The sequence below is a fragment of the Bison bison genome, unplaced genomic scaffold, assembly GCF_000754665.1.
Source record: "Bison bison bison isolate TAMUID 2011002044 unplaced genomic scaffold, Bison_UMD1.0 scf7180017864535, whole genome shotgun sequence".
Classification (NCBI taxonomy): Eukaryota; Metazoa; Chordata; class Mammalia; order Artiodactyla; family Bovidae; genus Bison; species Bison bison.
The window spans coordinates 4,790,087-4,799,452 of NW_011495084.1; positions in this window are offsets into that span (position 1 = coordinate 4,790,087).

Below are 9,366 nucleotides of genomic sequence, written 5' to 3' on the forward strand. Positions count from 1 at the left end.
GACTTAAAAACTAAACTCTCAAAACCAAAAACAAATAAAATTTCAACTCTATCAATTTATCAAAGTGTGACGTTAGACATAATTCTTATTATCTTTAAGCCTCAGTTTCTTCAGTCGGAAAATGAGAAAATTTTATTAATTGTACCTTAGTACTTTGAACTTAAGAGTTTATAATGAGTTTATTATCCTATTTATTTTACATAACTGTTCCTTTAAAAATTATTTAAGATGTTCAGACAGCATGCTAAAGGAACATGAAATACTTTTTAAATTTCCCCTACGTCTCCTCTACTTCTATCCTTATTATTTGTATAGTAAGAGCTATCATTTCTAGTCAATAATGCTATATGATTTTTACATAGATGCTGCTCCAAACGAACTAGACTCTCTTTTTCTACTTGATGTAAATATTACCAGCTTTAAAAGTTAGATATAATCAATAGCTTAACTCAAATCTTAATTGGATTTTTTTCTTACCTCATGAAAATTACAAAATAAAAAATGTTTTTTTCTATTTACTCATATTTAGTTGTTCAAGCAAAAGTGAGATCACGACTTTGAATCCAGTGCTTTTCTCACTCCTAAATTTGCCAGGCCTTGAAAAATCTGTGTTTGGTTTTCCTTCCACATCTTGAATGTATTTCATGTATTTTTTTTTTTTAATGTTTTCTTATGATCTATTTTCTCACCAACCTCCACATGCCTGATGGAAGATGTAAAAAAGCTATTCCATATGCTTTGAGTAAGATGTGTTGAATGGAGAAAATTGGGCACAAAACTGTCTACTTAGAAAAAAGTAAGTAGAACAATTGCATGAATTTTCCATCTGAACAGACAAATATATTTAATTGGTCTTTTTTATGTTTAAATTTTCATTCAAAATTCAGGTGATAAAAAATTTAGAAAAAACTACATAATTGTTCTTTTACTATTTGTTTGTAATGATAAACATATGTTACAAGAGGCACATTTTCTATGGCAACTTATAACACAGGTGTGACAGATTAGCAATCATGCATAAAACAGGGGCAAGATTTTATCTAATATATTACTTTACAGTGGATGCACTAAATAGTTCCCACAAAGAATTTAAAGAATCACATCCATTAAGTGTTAATAAAGATAAATTAATGAAGTAAACCACACAAATACTTTTGTTCATGGAATTAAGATTATTTAGAGCTAAGGTAAGGTAAGTCACTTCAGTCGTGTCCGACTCTGTGCGACCCCATAGATGGCAGCCCACCAGGCTCCCCCGTCCCTGGGATTCTCTAGGCAAGAACACTGGAGTGGGTTGCCATTTCCTTCTCCAATGCATGAAAGTGAAAAGTGAAAGTGAAGTCACTCAGTCGTGTCTGACTCTTCGCGACCCCATGGACTGCAGCCTACCAGGCTTCTCCGTCCATGGGATTTTCCAGGCAAGAGTACTGGAGTGGGGTGCCATTGCCATCTCCCATTTAGAGCTAAACATAGGTTCTAATCTTTATGTAAAGCACAATTAAAATTAAAATATCATTTCCTATAACAGGGCTTCCCTGGTGGTTCAGAGGGTAAAACGTCTGCCTGCAAGGTGGGATACCTCAATTCAATCCCTGCGGTGGGAAGATCCCCTGGAGAAGGAAATGGCAACCCACTCCAGTATTCTTGCCTGGAGAACCCCATGGATGAAGGAGTCTGGCGGGCTACAGCCCACGGGGTTGCAAAGAGTTGGACGCGACTGAGCGACTTCACTTTCACTTTTCCCATAACATATAGTTTGTGTTATTCAAAAACATATGAGGCCATGCTCTAAGCCCCATAATGTGTTTCATGAACTGTATCTTAGTTGATAATCCTCATAATCCAAGAGAAAGTATTATCATCCCCTTTTACAGATGGGGGAATTGAGGTGGAAAACAAAGAAGGCATACAAGTTTATACAAACTTAAGTGACCAGAGTTAGGATTTAAATTCTCATCCTAATTCAAATGCAAAGCTCTTTTCCTCTACTTCACATGTCCCTCTGTGATTTCTCTTGAAACACATTGTTGTTAAGTCACAAAGTCCTCCAAGGAATGCCAGAAATACATGGAGAAAAGAAAGTCTAATAATAGTAAATAAATATAATAATTAAGGTCCTTATTGAACTATTATTATTATTCTAATCAAAAGATCTTCACTTATGTAAACATTACATTATATTGGCCTAAGAAGTCACCAAAATAAATGATTTATTGATTATTTATGGTCGATAGTAATCCTTACTCTTGTGAGATGAATCAATTAGTATTTCCCAGTTTCCTGACTAAAATCATGTTAATGACATAGTATTACATGACCAAAATTGCCTGTCTTCTATATAGCTTTCTCTTTAGATTTTACTGAAATTAACTTATGAATATTTATAATAGACATTAATAATACATCCATATTAAACTATCATTATTAATGTCAGCAATAATGATAATTTGGACTAGAAAAGTCACAATGAAAAAGCAAATGAATGAAAGAGATTTGAAAGTCACATTTGATGAGATTTGATAAAGGATTGGATAAAGAGAATAATGAAGAGGAGAAAATTCAAAGAGAATGAGGCGTGAGGTGATTTTAAATAAGTGGGCAGTAAAGCCAAATAAGGGGTGGCTATATCCATCCATTCTGAGAGGAAGGATTAGGGCTGATAACACAAAGCAAACTTCCTCAGCTAGAGAAGTTCATATGATTGAGAGAGAGAATGCACAGTAAGGAGAGAGCAGGCTTTGGACTAACATTTACAAAACTCCAGTTTTAATGACCAGGTAGCAAAGATCGAGCCTACAAAGTCAATGACCTAGGAGATACCAGAGATATAGGAGGAAAACTGATATAATTCCACCATTTATATCAGTAGGTGAAGAGGAATACAAAATGAGAGAGAACATTTAATAAGTTAAATGCTGCTAAAAATAAAAGTTGAGGCTTGAAATATTCATTTAGTTATAAAGAAGATTATATATTTATGTTTGTTTCCAACTTAGCCTATTAATGTATTTTTGCCTTTTTTTACTGTAATAGTGTTCTGCTGGACAATTAATTGGTAAATTCCATCAACTCTTCAGCATTTAAGCATTAGTAAACTGGTTTCAAGGAAAAAAGTTATGAGGGAGAATTAAGAATACAAATCTTTGAGGTTTAATAATTTCAAAATAATTGCTTTATGTAAACACAGATTTATCTTTGAAAAACATTGTGAATTAATATAAACAGCTTTAATATGTTTTCTATTGAAAGCTGCTGCTGCTGCTGCTAAGTCGTTTCAGTCTTGTCTGACTCTGTGCGACCCCAGAGACGGCAGCCCACCAGGCTCCCCCATCCCTGGGATTCTCCAGGCAAGAACACTGGAGTGGGTTGCCATTTCCTTCAATGCATCAAAGTGAAAAGTGAAAGTGAAGTCGCTCAGTCCTGTCTGACTCCTAGCGACCCCATGGACTGCAGCCCACCAGGCTCCTCCATCCATGGGATTCTCCAGGCAAGAGTACTGGAGTGGGGTGCCATTGCCTTCTCCAATTGAAAGCTAGAGGTAGATATTAAGTAAGATAATTTAAGTAAATTTAGTCAAAATAGTTCACAAAGATGAAGATTATGCTGAAGAATCAACTTTCTCTGTGAAATTCTTAAGTATATTTTCATCTAAGTTCTTTTGCCTTATCTTCATAATCTAAGTACAATTAAAATATGCAGAATCTTTTCAGTATCTCAAAGGTTTCATATGAAAGACAAACAAAGTCACCTTTAAGCTATATATAACTGAAACCTATGGAAATCAAGTTTCAATCAGAATAGAAACTTACAACTTATTGTTCAACTGAGAGTTGCCTCAATATGGAAAAAATATTATCTCACAGAAAGTTTTTATGTGGATTCCTAAGTGTGTGGATGCCTCGTATGTTTACACATATGTTTTAGTGTTTCCACATGTGCTTTAGGTGAATATGTGAAATACCCACCATGTTATTATAAATGAAAATTAAAACTGAAATCTATTTCTTTGTGTTGGGGTTTTTAAGGTTGAATAAATAACATCTCTTTCTCCTACTCTTGGGTTGGGAATTCATAATGATAAACAGCTGAAGAGTCAAAGACATCAGCTGAAAATATCAAGTTTTTAATCACAGTAAGGCTACTTAGAGAATTTACTATAAATCTGTAGCATAGATGGCTTATTAATATTTCAAACTATTTAACTTGCATAGATCTGAAAAATTCAAAGCTTCTCCTAGCAAGTGTCTTACTAAAGGGACAACAATTTGTGATTTTTGTGGCTGGCACCAAAACAGAGAAGAGAAAGTGGGAGAGATTGAATGTATACAATTCTTTCTACAAAGCCTAATAGGTAAATTCATCCTTTCTTTATGGAGATGAGCATGTGAGTAACAGGGAAAGAGGCAAGAATTGCTCTGAGCCAGAAAGTACTTTTACTTGGAAATCTGAGTGGAGGAGAAAGGTGGTTTCCCTACTGAATAACATGCATTGATAAAATACACTTACGTGAATTTGAATGAAAACTTAATACATATATGTGGACCTGTCAGGCATACCATAGCAAATTCACATCATATTAGTCCTTTATATTATGGTTCTAGAAATGGTTAAATTCTTCCATTCCAGGGGGATAAGGAATTTAGACTAGTTAACAAGACTAATAAGCAAGTCAAGACTTTTATTGCTATAATGAACTTAAATTTGAGCAAGTTCATGGGGCCAATGAGAAAATCAGTGGCGACAATATATGTATTTGCAAGATGCAGAATGATTGTAAGACTATACAAAGAAACTGATTTTCAGATAGTTTATTTTTCAACATGACCATCTCACACCAAAAATGAGTTTATAATATATCACTCTTGTCATTTTGATATTTGCTAACACAAATGTTACTGTTGACCTAATACAACCTATAAATTACAAGCCAATCAGAAGTATCAAACATCTGGCAAATTCCTCTTTTACAAAGGTATTCTTATGGGTCAAACAAATATTTCCTGTTTAACTGGTTTTTAGTTTTCACTACATCTGCTATAAAGAGAACCCACTGAATTCCTGCCTCTTTCTTACAGTTTTGGGCTCTTCTCTCACTTGCCCACGTGATATCAGGCATTTCAAAACATACCAGGGAAATGGTGTATGATATTCTATGGAGAATCTAAGGGCCAGTTTCAGTTAAATCTGAAATTATAGCATTTTCTATTAGAAAACGTCAAGATTTGAATTTCTAACTCAGTATGACAAATGTATTCAAAAATTATAAATTAGGGGGAAAAAACTGAAGATAGAAACATGTGATGCTGGCAATCTACCAGCTGACTCTGGAGAGGCCTCTGGCTTCCTTGACAACTTGTTCTAGGAGGTACCTCCTTTCACCTCACAGTCACTGACATGTCCCTGCTGTACTCTTGCTCATCACCCATTGATGCTATTATTTTTTTTCCTTTTATGGTAAATAAATGACAGAACAGGAGATTTGCAGTCTCTCAGATCCTTTCTTTGCATTTAGCCCTTTCAGTATAAAAAAGTACAAAGACCAACCTCAAAACCAGTTAAGTTATAAAACAACTGGGATATTTTCCAACCGATAAATATGCTGGTAGGTTGTGGAGGTTCATAGGAAAAGGTATATTCTCCAAGAGAAAAGGGAACGATTCTTGTTTTCTACTATACTCCCAATTCTGGATACACACTAGATGCTGAAATAATATTTCTAAGGAAGAGAGAAAATAAGACACGAGCATAAAATTGGTGTGAGTATAGAAGAAGCCCCTGATGCTAGAAAAGATTGAAAGCAGGAGATGAAGGGGACGACAAAGGATGAGATGGTTGGATGGCATCACTGACTTAATGGACATGAGTTTGAGCAAACACCATGGTGTTTCAAAGAGTTGGATATGACTTAGGGACTGAACAACAACAGCAATAGAAGAAAGAGTTAGAAGACAGATCTTGACTGTAGTAATTAGAGAAAACAATTCTTGGAATTTATTTTTCAGTTGAATGTCCAAATAGAACTCTTGTGTTGAGAGAATAATCAGAACTTGTTCTCATGGCAAGAAAGATCGATCAGGTCTTACTTATTTTGGGCTACCATGTTCAATGAACTCTTTGCTTGGAAAATGACCTGACTTTAGGTCAGAATGGACATATATTAATGTCTTCAAAAGTAGACTTATACACAGGAAATTTTAAAGAAAGTGTTTCCCCATGCTTTCCCTCTGCCGTACTCAGTCTCTTCTCATCCTTTTAATGGAAGGCTAACAGTTTTTTCCTTAAGTTTTTCCTTAAGACCAGCTCTTAGACCTCTGTCTATAACAGCCTCTGCCTCAATGCACTTTTTCTCTCCAGGCATTAGGTGATCAGGTTAATAAATCTTTAAATTAAAAAAAAAAAAAGTGTTAGGAAATCTTCTAGCCTTCTTGAAACTCTTTCCAGGAAATAGACTTATAAGCTCATATATTGAGTGAAGAAATATAGTCTCATATCAGCAGACATTGGCTCAGTTCATCTACAGTTAATTTGCTATCTCCTACATTGTAGTTAACACCATAATTTGTTTCAATTTTAACAAATGACTGCTCTTGCTAAACACAGTGAATATACCACATATGAGGCTGCTCATCTCTCTGCCATCAAACATTTATTCACTCATTCCAAAGTACTCATCCAGTGCCAAGCACAACGCTAGGTAGTGGGAGTCAACTGTGAGTTTGACAGGCACTGCCCCTCTCCATAGAACTCCTCTGGTGAAGGAGGTAGATTTAAAGTTCTTAAGCAATAAACATAATAATTCAAAATTCCAGTATATGATATAAAAGGAACAAAGAAGGAGTTCAAACAGAAGATAACTGAGACCACTAAGGACCTACTTAAGATGGAGTCATCCAACTGTTTACATAGGAGGTAAAACTTAATCTAAAAAGTGAAAGCAGAATGAAGTTGCTGCCTAAGGGGGGTGCTGGGGGGTGGGGGAAGCATTTTAGTATGTACCCTGATGTAGTCATGAGCAGGTACTACATCCCATAAACAGCCAAGAGTGGCACATGGAGAACGTTTTGACGGATTTCTGACTAAAAGAGCCAGGCAAGTTTTGTTCATACTGCAGACCATTTATTCTTGCAGTTGTAGATGTCTCAGCCATTTCCCATCTGACTCTCGGGCTGAAGCCAATTCCCACCAAGCTTTGTTTCCAGCTAGTTGTCAATCCAACCACCAGTAGTTTCAAACAATTCTTGCTAAGAACCTAGATAGCAATGACCTAACACTCAGAGGTAATTCTACTTTTAAAATGGACACAAGAAGACTATAAATCCATTCAGATTCAAAGGAGTGAAGTGCTAACAGATCACCCAGCAAAAAGTGAGTTGGGTAGGTCATGCCATGCCCTGTTACAGAAGCTAGTTTTGTAAATCTTTTCCACATTAGGGTCCATATAAAATTGAGACTTATATACTGAAGGAATTGGAAAACTGCTGATTATTTATACAAAAATGTGTTTGGTTCTAATTTGAGTAAACTACACACAAACAGAGTGATCAATGTTCTGCTGTGACTAGGTCACATTCTTAAAATTGTTTCCTTTCCCCTTTTGTACATTGAAGTTCTTTTTGTAATTATTAGAGTCATTAAGTTTGAGAACATGCTTTTGTTCTCTAAAATAATTATCTGTGCTACTTCTATGGAAAATAATTCTATGGCTGTGCTGTTCTATGGCTAAGTTGAGCAGAGGACACGTTGTATAGCTCTGTCAATCTCTGACCACTGCTAAATCATCAAACATTTTATATTAATATTCTGAATAGTTTGACACATTGCTCCATAATCACTTAATTTGTACCAATGTAATATGGCTTATGATTCAATAAGTAAACACAGATTTTTAAGGAAAGTGTATACTCGGTAGCATTTTGATTCAATAAAATGTTTTAAAACTAGTTTTTCAAACATTTGGGGTTTGGCAAAACATAAAATGCCTTGGCCAAGCACTCTTCCTCCCAATTTTTAAATCTAGTGCATTTCAAGGGAAATTTAATTCATATGTTTCCAGTATATTTGTGCTTGGTTTTTTTAAATGGTGTTTTGTAAGAGCTCTGTGAGGTCCAAGAAGTCAATAACCAGTTTATAAAGTGTTTTAAACTTCCTTTACATTGAACCAGGTGGGCAAATTTTGTTTGAAATAATAAAAATTCATGAATTTACCTTAAAATGTGATATTCTATAACACTCATTGTATTCCAACTATGTAAAAGTTACATATTATTCCAAAATGGGTCTCAATAATATAACATTAGCTGCCACCCAAATATCTTGTGGAGGGCTGGGCTGAAACACTCAGAGCAACTGGTTAGGATCCATTCAGGGTGTGAAATCTCTGGCCTGTGGCTTGATGACCAAGCTAGCTACACAACAAAGCTACTCAAATGCTTCAGGAAATAGCCGGCTCTACTAACCGTATCTCCCAGTCCTTCCATTTATTCACAGGGACTTCAGAAAAGCCACTTAACTTTCCCCCAGCCAGTTTCAATTTCTTTTAGCTGAAAAGTTGATGATGTAGAACTAACTTCATAGGGTTAGAGTGAGAGTCAAGTCAAAGAAAAGTAGCATTCTGTCCCTCACAGTGGGTCTGCCTACAGTAAGTGTTCAGTAATAAAAATGGTAGCTATGTGCTTTTGACTTCAAGAACTATTTCAGCTAAACTTCCTTTATTTAGATGCCCATTAGTTCACTTCAGTTCAGTCACTCAGTCGTGTCTGTCTTTTTGCGACCCCGTGGACTGCAGCACGCTAGGTTTTCCTGTCCATCACCAACTCCCAGAGCTTACTCAAACTCATGTCCATTGAGTTGGTGATGCCATCCATCCATCTCATCTTCTGTCATCCCCTTCTCCTCCTGCCTTTGATCTTTCCCAGCATCAGGGTCTTTTCCAAAGAGTCAGTTCTTTGCATCATGTGGCCAAAGTATTGGAGTTTCAACGTCAGTATGAGTCCTTCCAATGAACACCCAGGACTGATCTCCTTTAGAATGGATTGGTTGGATCTCCTTGCAGTCCAAGGGGCTCTCAAGAGTCTTCTCCAACACCACGGTTCAAAAGCATCAGTTCTTTGGTGTCCAGCTTTGTTTATTGTCCAACTTTCACATCCATAGTTGAAGACCATTAAAAAAACAAACAAACATTTAAGTGATTCTGGCTTATGTGGAAAAATGAATAGGACAACAGGAGATAAGCTAGAATCAGAGGAAAAATGAGAGCCTATTAACATGTCTATAGCTATTCCAAATCCTGAAAGATGATGCTGTGAAAGTGCTGCACTCAATATGCCAGCAAATTTGGAAAACTCAGCAGTGGCCACAGGACTGGAA